The sequence below is a fragment of the Lissotriton helveticus genome, chromosome 9 (genome assembly GCF_964261635.1).
Source record: "Lissotriton helveticus chromosome 9, aLisHel1.1, whole genome shotgun sequence".
In the NCBI taxonomy this organism is placed as follows: Eukaryota; Metazoa; Chordata; class Amphibia; order Caudata; family Salamandridae; genus Lissotriton; species Lissotriton helveticus.
This window is the reverse complement of record NC_136070.1, coordinates 1010395861-1010414637: the sequence shown is the minus strand read 5'-3', so window position 1 is coordinate 1010414637 and position 18777 is coordinate 1010395861.

Sequence of the window (18777 nt, the reverse complement as noted above, 5' to 3'; positions counted from 1 at the left end):
TATAGAGTGATATGGAAAAGCTGTGAGTCTCCATCAATAAACAAGATCTTAATTAGCCGTAAGATCTTAATTGCCCAGAAAACCTGCCAGTGTTGGCACATTGCAGGCAATGATATTTAGATTTTTTGATGTTCCATTTTTAGCTTCAATTTCTAAATAGATGGCCAATTTAGTGATAATGTTTTCAAAGGTTTTGAGAGAAAGAGTCATCTTGACATTAACAAAATCATAGTGTGATATATATCACCTTTAATAGGTATTGCCATGAATTGATTATGGGCCTAATTATGATAGCGGTCTGACGATCATCTGACCGACATTGTTTCAGAGCAGGAACCGTCCAACAAAGAGTCGGCAGGTTCGCACTCCCTTTTAGGATATGACCGCTGTTCAGGCACCTGGCACACGGTGCATGGATGTGTGGGTGGGGGCACTATATGTGCCACCGGCCACCATAGCAGAGGCCCACAAGGAACAGGACCCTCCTAGGGGCCCACAAAGTCCATTTCCGTCTGCAGGTCCAACCTCCATGTAAAGGCAGAGGGAAATGGACACCGTAATCCCCATGACAGTGCCTGCACAGGCACAGCCCCTATTGTAGAGATTAGAGTACGGCTGCCACACTGACAGGTTCCTTGAGCATGTCGGAGGTGGTGGTCTTTCCCCCCGCCCAAATCGCTGCGACCACTGGCATTGTAGTCCAGTAGTCTGATCAATACTTTGAATGTCGGGCTGATCGCCACCGCCGGCCTGTCAGTGGCAGTCTGCTTGACATTGTCATCGGGCTCTATATGTCTCAGATGTCTCAGATATCTCAGATATCTCCACTTCAGACATATTTTTTATGTCATTCCACATGCAGCAATTGTTTTTTTTAACAACATTTCCACACCGCTGCAGGTTGTGTTATCCCCGCTTAGAAAAGAGGCATGTTTATATCTTTGCAGTTTATCCATTTTTTTCTCAAACAGTGCTTGGCTTGATGAAATCCTTTATTAAATGAGACCTCTCTTCTATGCGGGAGTAACACTACCTATAGCGGACAGTGTGGCAAGTGACAGTTTTTAATGAGGTTGCTATGACACTCTAGTCAGCCGCTGTGTCTTCTGCACCTTACAAGCAATTTCAAACGGAGAAGGCATTTAAATCTAGTTGTTGGGTCTTAATGAGCTACCATCTTGACTCTGCAAAGTTGACAGCTTGGTGTTTGTAGTATTTTAAGTACGCTTTTCAGCGCCTTGTACTGTTCTCCATCTTTTAACAAGAAGATATTTCCCAAGAGGTTACTTCAAACGTTTTTCGAATTACGTGTTCAGTCGCATGTACTATGGATACCACTGTCTGATATGGCGCTGGGTTTCTTAGAGTGGCCTACCATGTTCTTCTGTAATTGGTAGGGCATTCTGTTTTACTACTATTGATTTATCAAATGTTGCTTGGGCTGAGGAAATGTTGTACTGCATGTTATAAAAGCTGAAGAATGCCAACATATGTTATGTTATGTCTATGTTACATCACGTCCTGTCATGACATGACATGTTAAGTTAACTTAGTCATCTTATATTATCTTAGCTTATGTGATTTCATGTTCCATTCTTATGTTATGTTTTCTCTTGATATTGTCTTATGTTACATTATCTTTTTTATCCTGTAGTAATAAATGAGATTCTGCATTCCCTGTATAAAAAATTATCTCTAATTTCTTTATAATAGACAACTTGTGAAGCACCCTGTCCCCTATTATACAGAAATGATGTAAAGTCTCAATTGTTATAGCTTACTACAATTGAGTTCTGAAGTCACTTTGCCTGCTGCTAGAGCCAGCTATGTTTGGGAAAGGCATGTCAAGTCATGGAGCATAGTTAAAGCAGCTGTTTAAAGAAAGAAACGAAAGCATTGCTGCTCTTCTGCTTTGTTTTTCTAGCTGTACAGTGCCAAGAAGAAATCAGATATTTATAACATGTTTACTTTTTGTACTCCTTGCGTATTTATTGTGATGTGTTTAATTTTGCACTACAGATTACATTTTTATTTTTCATGTTTGTAAACATGCTCTCTCTTTCATATGAAAGAGCTTGGCACCAAGGATTTTTGTGGGAAAAGTGATGGTGTAACCATGTATTATAAGGAATAAAGTACCCTCTGATGTACATGATAATGATATTGCAAGTCATTTCCAAGTTACGTGACCTTATAAAGGAACTCGGCCTCCAGCCTTGTTATGGAACTCCTCAGTGACTTGCAATATGCTTTTAATTTATGGCTGGGCATATTTTATCACATGTGTATTTTATGTTGTGTTATGTTATGTTATTCTATGTTATTGTCTGTAGATTGTTATTGTAGACCTTCCCTAAGCATTCATGGAAAATGTGTTTTTATAAGCAGTGTTTTTCATTACAATGCCATCTCTAGAGTCAAAATACTTTGAATAATGTACCCAAACATATTCCTTATTATAGCTTATAAACAATTTGCAAGTCACACCTGTCAATGGTTCCTTCTTCCTATATAACTTGAGAGTCACCACTAAACAACTATTTTTTAGTAAGTAAGCACCTGCTTTTCTAAATTGCTTCCGTCTGCAAAGCATGTCATTTGCAAAATCACAGGCTTTGCGAACACAAAACTACAATTTGCAGTGTCCTAAAGTCAGACTGCAAGTCAGATATGCGTTTCTGGCTCACAATGCACACTTAGCAGCACATTGCAATTCAGAATGTGGTGGGAGATTGAAAGAGGCATCCCCATTCCTTAAGAATCACAATGACATGTATCAATGTTTTGTAGCACATCTGCGTACCATTGATGCCAAAAGGTCCCCCTAAAGGAGGTGGATGTGGGTCATAAAATGACAGTGGACTGTATGGGAAAGTCTTCACTTTCTGAATGTGGGCTCATGCATCAGAGGAGTGAACAGTGAGGGGTCCAGCGAATGGCTGCATGCTCCACATAATGCTATTAACAGAATGCCTATTTTATTTTTTCATGGCAGCAATGTTTGCTTTGGGCAGTGTCTGCAATAAAAACTAGAGACATTCATCAGTGCTTAATTTGAGATGGTGGTTTCCGGTGCTGGGCACCAGCACTTAATTGGCAGCACGGGGATTTTGACAGTCTGCCACATGGTGGAGCTGCATATCTCATTTCGAGATCAGGACAAGAACAGTTGTTTATTCGTTCAATATAACGTATAAATGACTAATACCTGCTGCCCAAGCCATTCTTATAGCATTGGGGGCATGACATAGTCTAAACTGCCACACTTGTAGCAGTGTGATGGTTAGTAGTTATGTTGGTACTGTCATTGACAGTGCGGGCAAGAGCAATAGGTGTTCCAAGCTTCAGTTGCCTCCTGTCGAGGGCCATGGCGCCTATTTTTTTATGAATTAAGCACTGGGCATTTTACCATTGCGAATGAATGGATGGAGGTCTACTGCGTCATGCACGCATCCAAACCAGCTTTCGTAAAAGGAATCAAGGAGTCGCAAGCTGAGTGTCGCTCAAATAATGTTGATCAGTAGCTAGAAAAGATGCTAGGGTCCCTGGTGCGTGCAAGGAAATTGGCCCCTTTCACTGCTATTAGGGTGGTAAACTATAGCAATGATCAGGGGGTCAATGGGCCCGAAGGGCCCTGGACTCTGGTGTCACTACACCTGATCCACCATTGGTATCTACACCCCTGTTTGTGACGTGGTAGTTTGCGGTACAGTGACCTTGTATATCCCTAGTGCCACAGCAGGAGTGATTGGTTGCTGTAAATCACAAACACTGTTTAGACCAACCCTTTAATGAATCAGGTCACAAGTGAACAACTCAACTCATGAAGAAATACTTTCATCTGTTCTGTTAAGATTTACAAAGAGATATGTAACTCTGATAATTAAGACTATTTTCATTTGCTTCCTTTTAGTTCAATATAATTGTGACACTGTGTTAAGTTTTCTTTGTGATATGTGTATTTACGCATGACTTCCAGTTTGCTTTTGTGCACCCGAATTTTGTTTTCATTTTCTCCCATTCAAAACTGCATTTCAAGTGTAATTTGATAAAAGTGTGATTCACATTGCTGTGTATTTTACAGTTTGAGTTCTCTAACATTTTAGAAAAACTTGTAGATTTTGTTTTTGAAAGTTGTTTTGCATTGTGTCATACTTAATGACAAAAACTAGGCAGGTAAACATTGGTAAAATATTTACTTCGGTAACCTTATGGTGCAGAAGATATGAATTTGTATGAATGAATTATTCATTACTCATATATATTACATCTACAGTTGAGCTTCAGTCCACCGTAGCAGTGTACTTGTTTTGGCTATGTAGGATCTTCTTCTAGGACACCACATACCTTTGATTTAAATTTGTTAATTCAATTAGGTGAGATGGTTCGTAGCAGAGTGCACTTTGTCATGCTTAACTGTCCTGTCCCACAGAACATCTAAGGCCTGGCGCTACAACATCAGCCCCAACAGAGTGCAGAAACCCATCACTGGAACCAGTATAGGCCACTAAGCACAAGCATGTTCAAAGCAAGTTTGCTCAATGATGCAGCTATCATCCAGGAAACAGTATACTCCCTCACTGACTGCAACACTAGTCCACTGGATGTCCCACTCAGTACTTGGGGGTCCTTCCAATCTCTCTACACCCAAAACATCCTCAAATCAACCTCTTCTGAACATTTTCAATTCCTTCCCCTCTGCCCTGAAAAACACCCCAAATTTTCCTTTACTTATTAAAAACCAACATTGACTGAGATGATCTCTCATGGGCATCTACAGTGTCGTATTCAATTGGTTCACTTCCTTCCTCCTCATCCCCCAATAATATATACATCCTGATTCTTTCAAGTTGCCTCTGTCCCCTGTCACATTTAGTGAGGGTTTCATTCTAGTCCCCATGATTTTCAACTTTTACATGAGCCCAACATTACCATCCAACCCCCACATAGGGGCATATTTATGAGCCCCTTGCACCAACGTAGCATCACTTTTTGTAATGTCCCGGCAGTGCCAATCACAAAATCATGTTTATCAGGTGTCACAAAGCTACATTGTGTGGCTTTACATTGCCTAATAGATATGGAGTAAGGCAAGGCAGCACAAATTGCTGTGTTGCCGAACTCTGCACGAAAAAGGCATTCCATGGGCGTTACGGTGGCTGTTCCAATACAACATCCATGGATTTTGATGTTTTTCTAGATTCACAAAACCATGTAAACCAGGGGATGCGCAACAAGGAAAAACAACTTTATTTCTCCTTGGTTTTTTTTCTTTCCATGTTTGCTACATTCCACAGCACACATAGAAAGAGAAAAAAGGCCTCCCAGGATTGTTTTTGTGCAGGAAGGTACTCCTTCTTGCACAAAACAATCCTGCTGGCAACACAGGTACTCTTGCACCATGTTGCAAGGGTACCTGCATTAATGCTAGGTTGCCTAAACAGCGACAACGCTGAGGGAAAGGATATATGCACCATGTTAGATAAATACGGTGCAATCTTGCCCTTTCACTTTGAGGTAGAGCAGAGAAGCAAGGTGACTTGCTGAGCTGCCCTATGCCAAATCCCCATAAATGAGGCCCTCAATGTCTCTTTCTAAAGTATGCTGACAACACACAACTTTATGTTAAAGTTTCATTTGCAGCTGTTATACAACGCCCACAAACTTTTTTTGCAAAGCATTCATACTTGGATTTCACACTTTATCTTGAATTAAGCTTGACGTAGACCCTCATTGCAAGTGTTCTATCAATATCCAATATATGAGATAACTCCTGAAACTGTACATATAGGTATTATCAGTTGTTAGGGTTTTATAGCACCCATCAAATAACGTGTGTGATGAAATCCACATCCCCAGATACATTTCAGCAGATCAGACCTGCTAATTGCCAAGGGGAAAACACCCATAACATATAAGGACATTCACATTTTGGTGCAGAGAGCAGCAAAATGCAAAATTCATGATGTAACAAAATAACCATAATCTGCATGTTGAACCCCATTTAGTTTGCTGCCAAACCTGCAATAGGTGATAATAATAATGCACAATAAATTCCAAAAGCCTTGGTCTCTGATTTAATTATGTACAATAATTGTTACTCAGGGAAACGGGTGATTCATAATAAGGGATAAAACAAAATTCCAGTTATTCCATCGAGAAAAATGCATCAACAAATTGATTCCTGGTTAACATCATTTTTTCTGAATGGATTCTCTCCTTCCCTCTGCTGAAACACCAATCCCCTAGGATTACTCATTAAGCACCACTTAGGATAGCATACAGAAGTGTATCATCCGTTCAATGCAACAATAGTGTTGTGTAGTTCCCACTAATCTGTAGGGTCTGCATGTTTGTTTGGACAACATAAACTTTGGGTGAGGAGCCTAGACTGATTCTGGGTACTCCCGCAGGTTATGATGGCCTAGTGACCAGCTAGCTCACAGTGCCACCATAAGCCCCCCTAACCCTACAACAGAGCAAATGGTTTGTGGCTACCACTGAACATGACAACACTGACCCCTCAAGGATTGTGGTCACAGATCAGGACCTCTCGCTCAGTCACTTGTGCTCTTTTGTTCTCAGAAAAATATAAAGAGAATACACAGTGGGACATTTTTCAATATATTTATTGAATCAATGTTATTCTTGTATAAAACACATGTGCTGCGATAATCAGTAGACAAAAACAGATAAAAGTGATTACAAGCACCAAAAGAGTAAATAGTAGATATAGTTCTACCATGGTGCTAAAACAGTGTATATATGCAGGCATATAAAACAAGGTAGTAATCAGGTGTACTCCTACTAAGCAAACTCTACTCTGTGTGTACATAGAGTGTGTGTAGGTGTAAAGCCAGGAATCCCCCCCAAGGGACGATCCAAACCCATTACCTGGCAGGAGAGAATGTAGGACCCCACCTTGGTCATGAACTGGACACGCCTCACGGAGATCACAGACCATAATGTGGTGAAGTCTCAGCATGCAGGGATATTCATTGTCAGCTGAAGGTCCTCCTCTGCTAATATAACAAGATGCTAATTATTTATAATAAAAAGCATCCTTGCGATAGACGCATAGATTGGCAATTTTGTGGATAAAGATAAAACATTTGTACATTTGTGCATAAAGGCCTTGTACTTGGTGTTCGAGGCATTGTGATAATGTTATTCGAAGTCAGATGTGTAAACAGAAATAGTTTTGGAGAAACTAATCCAACATTTCACGAACGCTAATATGTGCAAAAGGTCACTACAGTCATGGTATTGTGCAGAAAGAGGACAATGTTAGAACATGTGTAGCTAAGTTACATGGGCCTAACCCCGTCACATAACATTAGTCAGGAAGCATTCAAAATAAACAAGGCAAGGGCTGTTTCAGCGGACCAGAGCTGCGGCGTGGGATCAGTTGGAGCAGGTAGCCCTCAACTCCATAGATTTTGCACCTACATTTCCACAATTTGTCTCAATACAAGTACATGGAAGCTGGAGCATGTGATACAAATGAAACTATTAAGTTACTAATGAGCAGGTGCCAACATCTTCTTGTGGGAAGACCTTGGAAAAGAGCACACCTTTCACTAACAAGAACCGACTCAAACGAATTCTAAAATCATCGCTAGGTTGTGGCAACTTCAGAAAGAGATTGTATTCTACTGCCTTCGTTCAGCATAAATGTGAAGAATACATCACAGAAGAACAAGAATTCATACAAAATGGGTGTACATGTGCAAATATATGGTTTTAGTAGTCTTCAAGTGGGTATAAAAACCAAATTGCAATTGTTTAATAAAATACAAAAGTGCACGTGAAGGCATGCATGGACATTTCCATTGGTATATTAACATGTGAGCTTTTAAGATACATATGCATGTGAATTCACTTTTTTTCAGGGGCATCTCAACAATAAAGTTCAAACACCTTTTCTGAAATGATTCTTCTCTGCAAGCCTATGCCCTTCATCCACTCCTCTGCCTTCAGGACTACTGTGCATTCCCTCGACCTGTGCCATACTGATGGAGGCAATGCTCTTCTAAACAGCCTTCCTGACACTTCTCTCCTCCCCGTCAATGTCCCTTTGCATCGAGCAGACCACCTTATTACCAGAGAGTGAAAGATTAACCACAATATTCGCACCCTGAGAAAGCTCCAATGGCTTCCTCTCCTATCCTACATCCAAATCAAATCCTTTTTCTTCATTCACAGAGCTCTCCAAATCCCCAAACCAGTTTTTCTAGCTGACTCACACTTTCTTGTCTGCTGTGGCCAAAAGCCTGGCAACGGCACCCAAAAGATTATGTTAATTCCTACATCAAAGTCAAACAGAAAACAAACAAGCATTTGCAATTTATTTGGTCTCGCCTTTGGGACCTTATATGTATTTAGCTATGCAGCACATCAGCTTGGGTGCTGAAACATCTACTGTTCTTTAACATGAAGGGAAAGTAAGCACCAAACTGCATGACACGCCAGTTATTGGAACATATGGAGAAAAATATTGCCTTTTAGCCGGAAATGGTACAGTCCAAAGCTCTGTTTTTAATATAAAAGCAGGACTTTCTGTGGTCATATAACTGAAAATACAAGATTTAAAAAAAATTAATACTGTCTACGGGTGCTCGTGGAAGACAATTTCTATGGACTGGAATCTAGAGAATGCTGAAGTGATTCTGGTGTTTTTCTAACCTGCTGGTTGTTTTCTATCAAAAAGTTAAATAGAGGCAGTTGCAAGAAAAATTAAAAAGATATAGTCCCTCAGATAAAATCCATTCTGGTATTTTACTGACCTCTGCAGGTCATTTTCTATCAAGACAGTTAAATAGAGGCAGTTGAACAGAAAAGAAAGTTCTTAAGCGGAAGTAGACAAGTCCTAGGGCAGATCTCCAGACCTCACAATGTACATACACATATAAGTAAATACTAAAGTATAGATACTAAAGTATATACTAAAGTATATACAAGAGGTCTCGAATGCTCTGCCTAAAAAGCAGTCTCTACTACTCCCCCGCATTCCCCTCCATCTCATGTTGGCGCCTTGACGTAAATTTTCAAACTAATCTCAAATCTCGAGTTTTATCGAACCCCTGCCTACCAGTCATCTACTTTCCCCTTGGCTCTGTTCCTTGAAATGTGAATTATACTATCCACTTCGAAATAATGGTATCCAGTGAGTAGGCCCATATAGTGTGAAAGTTGCTTTAATTGCTCTGCTGACTTTTCTTTTATATATTTTCTAAAATTCCTATCCACCTGTTTTTACTTATGAAACCCACTCCCCTTGCCCATTCTCCTAATTACTTCCTTTGTACCATCTTACATTTTACCACTTACTCTCAGTTACAGCAGGGACTTAACATAGGGACCTACAGTGCAGGGAGATCCCACCCCTCAAATATTCGTGAGATATGAGAGTTTTAAGGGCTCCCCTCCAGGTTCCGCAGTGAGTCCCCTTCATTGTCCATGATGCCACCGACTCCCACTTATTTATTCTTCTACTATTATAAAACACATAGTGGTGATTTTCTTGAATCAGTCTGACTCATTTCATGTTGTGGTTTTGGCGTGGCAAATGTGCCATGGGAACAAAGACAAGACAAGCAAAGAACAGGGGCCCTATCTGGTGATTTGGTAGTAAAATCATATATATTTAATGTTCATTGGGCCCCTTGCATCGCTGGTCCCCGGTGGCACTGCACATGCTGCACTATTGATAGCTATGCCCAGCGCTTGCTTCAGTGCTGTACTTGAGGTACCTACTGAAAAGTGTTTTCTGAGTGCTGAAGGCACCATGGTCACATAAGAGGCAGTTTAGAGACCTTGGGGCATATTACCAAGGGTGGCGATAGGCAATTATCGCTGGTTTTTGGCCGCTAAGCGGCGATAATTCTATCGGTCTATTAGAAAGCTGTCGCTAACTGATGTTAGCGACAGCTTTTAGGCAATAGCGAGCGGTTTGGGGCCCGCTTTGCATGTCAGCGATATTCATCGCTATTGACATGCAGAGTGGGCGTACCCAACCAGTTAGCGACTGAAAGCAGTCGCTAACGTCGCTATTGCCTATTAGCAAGGCAGGCTAGCGATGGAAATATTCCCGCTATCGCCAAAAACCAAAGCCTGCTCAGACCAGTTCTTAGGCATGTTATCCAATGGGAAGTGGATAACATGGCTAAGAGCATTTCGTCGCTAATGCGTGAATATCGCTGTATTCTCAGCGATATTCACGCATTTCTCCGCTATCGCTGGATATTTTAGCACAATGGAGAAAAACGTTGCTAATAGCATGTTTTCTCCGCTAACATATCCAGCGATGAGCAGCGTTAAAAAAATCGTCGCTAAGCCTATTTCGCGATAAATATCGCTACTTGTTGGTAATATGCCCCCTTATTCGCTTGAAGCTGCCAGTTGACAAGCTCCTGAGCAGTCAAGTCAGCTAGGTATAATGTATTTTTTTGAACTATGCCAGTATATTCTTTTTCTTGACCTTAGCACATGATTAGGATGTGGGGTTTTAGGTTTAAACCTATAATAACTGATAAAACCCCACTGAAAGAAAAATAGCCCTCACCGGTGAAAACATATAAACACTGAAAAAACACCTGGACAACCACAAACTAAATGCCTTTCAAAGAAAGGAAAAAGAAAGTGAAAGTCATTTTTTTCTTCCTGAAGGGGTCAATACAATGTAACTTTGTTATACAAGTACAGTAAGAAAGACTGGCTAACATTATTCTGCTTGTTTTGTTCTTTAGGGATGACACTAAAATATTGTTTCTTCTTCCTTTTACTTTTTCAGTTATGTGGCCTTTGGTCTAAAGATGCAGAGTTTAGTTTCATGTTTTAGGTCTAGTTTAATTATTTTATTAACTATAGAGAATCAGGAAATATCAAACTCGTATTTGATATTTTGGCTGCATTTGATGCTTTCACCGATAGGTAAAATGGCTGGGTTCATAAAAATCTTTCCTAATATGTGTCATCACATTTACCCACAGAGAATGGGTAAAACCCTTAATACATCAGACCATAGTTTTTAGTGGATCAGTATTGATAGTAGGTGAATTGCCAACACCTCAGGCTTTATCAATGCAAGGTATAGTGACAAGTATATATATCAGCAAGCAGCTGGGCTAGTGGTGAAAACATGACTCCGGACTTTAGGAAAACATGGAACGCAGTGTCACTTGTAATGCTCTGCAAAAAAGGTTCTTTCCAAGTTCAACAAAGATTGGAGTGATATTGTTTGTATTTGCAGTGATTCAGCTACGTATATAAAAAAGTTGTGTGATGACCTGTCAAAATTGATACCCAAGCTGAAGTGATTCCCTGTAGTAGATCCTTGCCACTTGTTAGATGGTATGCTGAAAGCATCTTTACAATCTTAAGAGTTAATGAGGGATGCTATTGACTTTTTAGTATATTCTGGTGCACTGGTTTCTAATGCAAAGGAACTAAAACGCAAGTATTTATCATTTCGTGCTTTATGTGGCATCAAAGAAAGAGTCATACCAACTGTGTCCCTTAGCTGTTGGTTCTCAGCCCAATGGGCTGAGACTGCTGAGAGGGCCTTTTCACAGAAGTTTACATGGGAAGGAAAGAGCGAGCGCACATGACCCAAAGACTCACTGAAGAAGTATTGTATGGTGTACTACAATAAGATTAATTTGCAAAAATCTATTTGGACCTCATATACACTATAAGTACACTGTCTATATACCATGTTCTTTCAGTGCAAAAAGCAAGCAATAATAGAAGCAAAACATTCCATAAAACACCGGAAAAAACAAATTTTCTGTTGTTTTTAGTGGCGCGAAAATGTGTAACCACTGAACAACTGTTTTTTAAGATATTGATAACACTGAAAAAACCCCACCAGAATTTACCAAAAATAGAAACTGAAAACAGGAAAGCCTACACATGATGCTTTAAAAGTGTGGTGTGTGGATATTTAACAATTACATGTTTTCTTCATATCATTGATTGCATTCCCTAAAAGCAGACCCTCTCTAATTCTCAAAGGGCAAATTCTTTGCTTTAACTGCTAGAGGACGAGGCAATCTCCCTTTTGTTGGTCGAGAGGAAACTGAATGTTCACAAGCTGCAGGACCCTTGGCTATTGGGACACAAGTGACCATAATGTAAGTACTTTACTATGTCAAGTTTTTGAACAATCATCTTTGGTAACACTGGAAGGTTTATCTCTAGACGAGCATGACATTTGTCTGCAAATGTACACGTTTCATTCAAGAAAAATCCACTTTAACCTGATGGTTCCTGCAGTACAGACCGACCTGGGCAGCCTTGCTTTCAGGGGCTCAGCTGAAGCAGAAATACAATCTCTCTCTGACCAAAGAATCCATTTCAACATTTGTGTAACATTTCAAAAGGAAGTGAAATCTACATCCCCATAGTAACGATTTGGAGGGCGTGTGGTGCTTTGAAACCCACAGCATTCAACCCTTTTGAGAAATACCAGCAGCCTGATCTCTGAGAGCTTTGCCTGCAGGAAACTAGGTAATCCCAGCTACTTGCCATGAATGTACTAGAGAATGAGAGTTCACTAGAAGGTGCCAACAAGTGGTATTGAAATTAGGGATCAACGATCATTCATGTCACAGTGACCAAGAACACATCTAATGCTAGCACCTAAGCAGCAGGCTTGGGACTGGCTAAATTGTATTCAGCAATCAGAGGTAAGTAGGTTTCTACTGTGCTCTGGCACTTCTTCCTTTTTGCTCTCGATGCACAGAATGTTCAAAGGATAGCTCTTGTCAAATGAGAGAAAATGTTCTGAGATTAACACGTTTCCAAGTAGCTTGCATGTTTCTGTGTCAGATTGGATGCCTGACAGGCTTATGGAGTTGAGCATCACATAGACTGACTGATCACCTCTCATGCGGAAATTCACTCAGTTTAACACCTACTGATGCATAACTGAAATCACTTTGCAGTCTCATGTAGAAGCCGTGCGTTTAACTTTAACACACTGTCTGGAGAGCTTTTACACTACAGCCCCTCCAAGGAACCATGAACTACAAGTTGAAGAATAAATGTGTTTTGAGTTTTTTGTAATAGGTTGCAGTGGTTAACAGTTTTACTTTTATAGGGCAATATAGAATGTCTGACCTGACTAGATGCCAAAAGGACGTCAGGCAGACAACACATAATAGGACTGGCATCTACATACGTAGAAGTCTTCAAACCTCCTCCACTTACACTCTGTACAACGTTCTATTAAAGGTTTAGAAAATAATTCCATCTCCGGGATGGTTGATTTGGACTATACAGCACACATGGCTTTGAAGTCATTTAAAATACTTTAAACATGTTTTGTACCTTTGTTTATATCCCTTTGGTACCCCTTGTAAATCTAAATAATTTAAGAGTTGTCATCTATTCATTCTGTTTATTAACATTTATTTTAGTGCAAGTTCAAAATGTGCAAATTGCACGAATCAAGGAACAAGGGGGTAGGGTGTAAGGATGCCGACAGGATGGAGCTCCCTCAACAATATACCAGAGAGACATTTTGGCAAATCCTGATTTGCCCAGGCTCAGCTTGGGTATTCTACCCCTCACTTGATGCCTTGAGAGGACAACGAGCCCAAAGCTCCTGTTTGCCCCTCAGATTTCCAAATAGCATCAACTACTCGCTTCACCTTATTTTTCATAAATGTCCAATAAGAGATGTAGACAGGGCATGAGTACTAAAAATTGAAGTGGGGGGACTAACCTAGTTAATCAGTATGCAAGTGACATCATGGCGCGTGACATCAAGGCGTGTCACGTCACAGCGTGTGTCATCACGGCACGTGTCATCACAGGAAGTGGCATCATAAGAAGTGACATCAGATCTTAAGCCCTCACATATATGTTTAACATGTCTATCATGAGTACATGAGCATATTTCGAGTATATAGGGAAACCCTCCTGATTTAGGCAGAAGATTCACACTTTTGTAAGATGCACATAAAACAATGTTGCCCTTTGTCAGCGTAAACTTCCTCTACCCATAGTGCTTTACGAGAAAACATAGTGATATTCAAATTAATACAACGCCTTCTCAGGGGCAGTAAGCACTATATAAAAGTTGTTTATTTTGTGTAGATAAGATCAACACATCTGACATTCTTACAGTGCATGCATATCTCCTAAACAGAGCCTAAACAAAGGGAAAAACTGTCTCTCTTAAGTATGTGTGAAGTGCTAACAAGCTGGGAGCCTTTGTTTCCCCTCTGCTGCATTTGCTTCTAGGTGTGAGGCTCCTGACTGCTCCCAGTCAGGAGGCTCGAACAAAAGGAGGCCTGATTACCCCTGAGATTCGGCCTTTGTTATGGGCCCAGCAGGAGTCTGAACTAAGAAAGCCCCATCCAGTCCCTGCCTGCACGTTGTTGCGGATCGAATGCCGACAAAAACGTGCAGACGCTGCTAAATGTGTCCCGGTGTTTGCAAATAACACCGGGACGAGATCAGCATATTTTTCAGTGGGGCCCAACTTCTTGGCAGGGTGGACAGTGGACGGCGTCCACCCGCGTGTACCCCCGACTTGTGCCCTGGATGTAGACCAGGACTGGAGAAGAGAGGGTCTGTGTTCGCTACTCAAATGCAAATTACGCGAAGGCACTGACAAAAGGAAGAAGAATGGACTTGAGCTACTAAGGGCCAGATGTATCAAGATACACTTTTGCGATTCTCAAATAGCGATTTTTAAGGAATCGCTCTTTGAGAATTGCAAAATGATATGTATGTAGAAATTTGCTATTTTTTAGCGATTTCTTTAAATTCCTTAATTGCGATTAGCAAATTGCTAATCGCAATTAAGGAATATTTTCCCATTCATTTCTATGGGCCAGGAGGCCCATAGGAATGAATGTGAAATTATTCTCAATTTGAGATTCGCAATTTGCTAATCGCAAATTGAGAATAATTTCAAGGGTACATGGCACTTCGAAAAATGCAAAAATGGGCATTTTTCAAGAAATTCGCAAATTACCACAAACTTGAAGTTGGTGGTAATTTGCGATTCCTTAGGGACAATTAGCAATTTTTTTTTGCATCATACATTGCATTTAAGGAATCGCAAATTTTGAGATTCCTTAAATGCAATCGCAAAATTTCGGCGTTTGCGAACCCATTTGAGCTTCATACATCTGGCCCTAAGAGAGCTAAATAAATAATTTTTCAAGCCTGTGCCCTGTAGGCCCATATTTTAATGCAAAGAACTTACTGTTGTATGTCACAATATCACAATGTCATCCTACAGATATACGGTGATCACCATAAAGACCCTCGAAATGTTGTCAAGGTAAGTGTAGATTTACTATTTCTAATACACATTAACGATATTTCAGAACTCAATATTATGGTCTTGATATATCTTCAGGTCGATATTTCGAACACAATATTGTGGTGCAACACCAGAGTGACATGTTAAATTGAAGGTGTAACTGGGATGTAGTACTGGTCTATTAATACACATCACCAAACAGATGCTGCTTTTCTATGTTGCGCTTTACTCCATTCGCAAAACGTATCTAAACTAGTTGGTTTTTGTGGTGGGCTGCAATCCATTTTACACTTGAAAAGCTTAGCTTAGTGGCATAATGCTACCACTGACTTGTTCACTCTGCTGCATGGGATTTTGCCACGTTACACAAAAGGGTTGCACCCACGGGCAGGCTGCATTCCAAGTCCCCATCAGGGTTTCCAATCCAAGAGCAGCCAGTTCTTACGAGGGCTTCCCCCACCCATTTACTTCCATAGTAATGGGATAGTAAATCCCAAACAACATACTTTGGTACTTGGTGCATAACACCATTATTAGCATCTTCATCATCATCAATTGAATGATGTAGTATTAAAGAAACTTGGGAAAGTGGTCAGCATGCACGTAGCAGACGATGATGATTTAGAAATGTTTTCGTTGCTTTACATAGCAAGAAGTGAACTAAGGACCATATTTAGAGCTTGGTGTACAGGGTGCTCTGCCACTAGCATAGCGTAATCCCCTATGCGCCATATTGACAGTTGGCCCACTCTGTTCAGAGTTATGCAGACTGTCATGCTTCTGCTGGCTCTGTCAACGGAAACCTTGCATCGAGGGTCAGACAGACATTGGGCATGGTGAGCAAAAGAACGATGGATTTAACCCAGATCTATTGACTGGGGGTGAATGTTTGCTTTGCTCTGCATTCCGTCCATCATCTGTGTGTCTTTTGCTTTCTAGCCCTAAGTGCGCCAGGTATGCCCAAACTTGGGCTTACTGTGTCACTGGATTCAAGCTACTCTGGCTGGTGAGGGGTGATGCCCAGAAACTGGTCCCAGGATGCTTGTTTCATTCCAGAGAGGACCTGGGTTGGTAGTTCCGGCTGGACTGTTCCCAAGAGGCACAGGGTCATAACTGATTTGCATATGGCTTGGTCTACACTGGGTTGGCATGGTGAGCAAAAGAACAATGGATTTAACCCAGATCTCTTGACTGGGGTGAATGTTTGATTTGCTCCCCATTCCGTCCATCATTTGTGTCTTTTGCATTTTGCGCCCTAGGTGCACTATGTATGTATGCCCAGGGGTGGGTCCTGGGCTCACTCCATCACTGGATTCAAGTTGACCTAGCCGATGAGGGGTGATTTCCAGAAACCGGCATCAGGATGCAAGCTTCCAGTCCAGGGAGAACCTGTCTTGGCAGTTTGGGCTGGACTGTTCCCATGAGGCACAGGGTTAAGACTGATTTGCCTATGGCTAGGTCTAAACTGGGGTGGCATGTGGTCAAAAGAATGATGGCTCTAAACCAGATCTATTGACCTGGGGTGATTGTTTGATTTGCTCTGCATTTTGTCCATCATGTGTGTTTCTTTTATTAAATATATTGCAACATCCCTTTAGGCCATTCCAGTCTCCAACTAGCAATCAATAACTAACACACCTACCTATAAGTGCCCCGTGTCAAGCTGCCAAATAAAGGACACCCTAATGGCCAGCATTTCATAATACAGCACAGTAGTCCAAAGTCCCCCAACGTTCATCTCAGTAGTGCAAAGTCTCACCCCTGACAACCCATGCTCGGACAGTTAATTCTATCCTCTTGAGATATCAGAGAGCTAAAAGCTATTTGATTAATCTAAGTCTGTGTCTGGGGTCAGCAAACAGTCCACAAGACGTTCCCATGCTCGTGCACTTTCCACGCCCTATCTCTAACTCCCGAAACAACTCAACACTCTCCAGTCCAGCCCATTTAACCAGTACTTGTATCCATCTAATGATTCGAGGTCCACGAACAGAGTTTCAATGAATTGTCAATTCACGTTTAGCCTGAGGTTGGCAACGTTGATTGCAAAATATGGCGATAACATTAAGCTCTACTCAACAGCAGGAACACGGTCCCACTGAAGCTCTGGCCACTGAACACTCACCACTTGACCGCAGTCTCGCCATCGCAGACCTTTTTTCCTGTGAACCGTCCTCTATGACAGCATCCCTCTCCTACTGAAAGTTCCCATCCTTTGGGTGGTACTTCCTGTGGACATGTTATGGAAGGTCACCAGAGTTTCCCTGAAACCAATCAGGGCAGCCCTAAGTGGAACTGTAGAAAGTGTGTATTGCAATTTCTTGGAGCCTGACTGCCAACAATGCCCGAAGAGGAATCCTAGCTGCAAAGGAAAAAGTTTGCCTTCATGAACAATGTTAAAAGTTCACCCGCCCCTGTTTAAAATGTTTCCGAGGCTAAACATGTAGCCAGTAAACTCTATTTTAAGGTAGGTGAAAGATGTTCTTTCTTAAAGCTATTGATCACCTCTCTAGCAGAGGTGTTTTGTATCACTTATAATTTGGTATATTCATGTGAATGCTCCCTAACAGGAGAGAATTACAATAATCTAATTTCAATCCGACAATTACTCTCTAAATAGAGGGTTTTTAGGATACCTCCAAGAAGTGGCAGATGTTGAGAAGCAGCTTGATAGAGTAATAATGCAACAAGGCAATGATCGAATTTACTTGTGTGTCCGTGATTATCTCCAGTATAGAATTACTACCATGGTCTTCACTTTTTCTAAAAGCTTAATGCTGTTAGACCCCCACCCCTCACATGTATGTTCTCAATGGCAGACTTAATTTGATCAAGTCTAGTTTTGTATGCAATTAGTAGGAAATCTATGTTATCCTCTTTTGAGGGGAGACAATCAGCATTCAGCTAATGTTTTACAGTTAAGGTCTTGGGGGGACCTCTGGGTGATTGCCAGCAACGCCGCCGCCGCCACTCTGTGACCTGAGGCGGACGGCGAAAACTACACTACCCAAAACGCCCTGCGGCCGGACGCCGCACACGGAGCTTCCGCGCCCGCCGGCGCTCAAAAGTGAGCCTGCACCTCGGTGGAGCGGGGGCTTACCAGCAAACAGGAGCAGGGGGCTTCTGACTGCGCCAGCATCAGCAGCCACTGGGGGACCTCTGGGTGATTGCCAGCAACGCCACCGCCGCCACTCTGTGACCTGAGGCGGACGGCGAAAACTACACTACCCAGAACGCCCTGCGGCCGGACGCCACACACGGAGCTTCCGCGCCCACCGGCGCTCAAAAGTGAGCCTGCACCTCCGCGTCGCGGGACCGCGCACGGGCATCGCCGGGCTGAGCCCGGGCAGAGGGCGGGCCGTCTGAGACCGTCTAGGGACGAAGAGGGACGGGACGGGACAGGCCACTCCCCTAAGCCTCATACTCAAACATGGGTAAGCGAAAGTTACAAACATCTATTACTGGGGGTACTGGGAAAATAAAAATCCCACGCA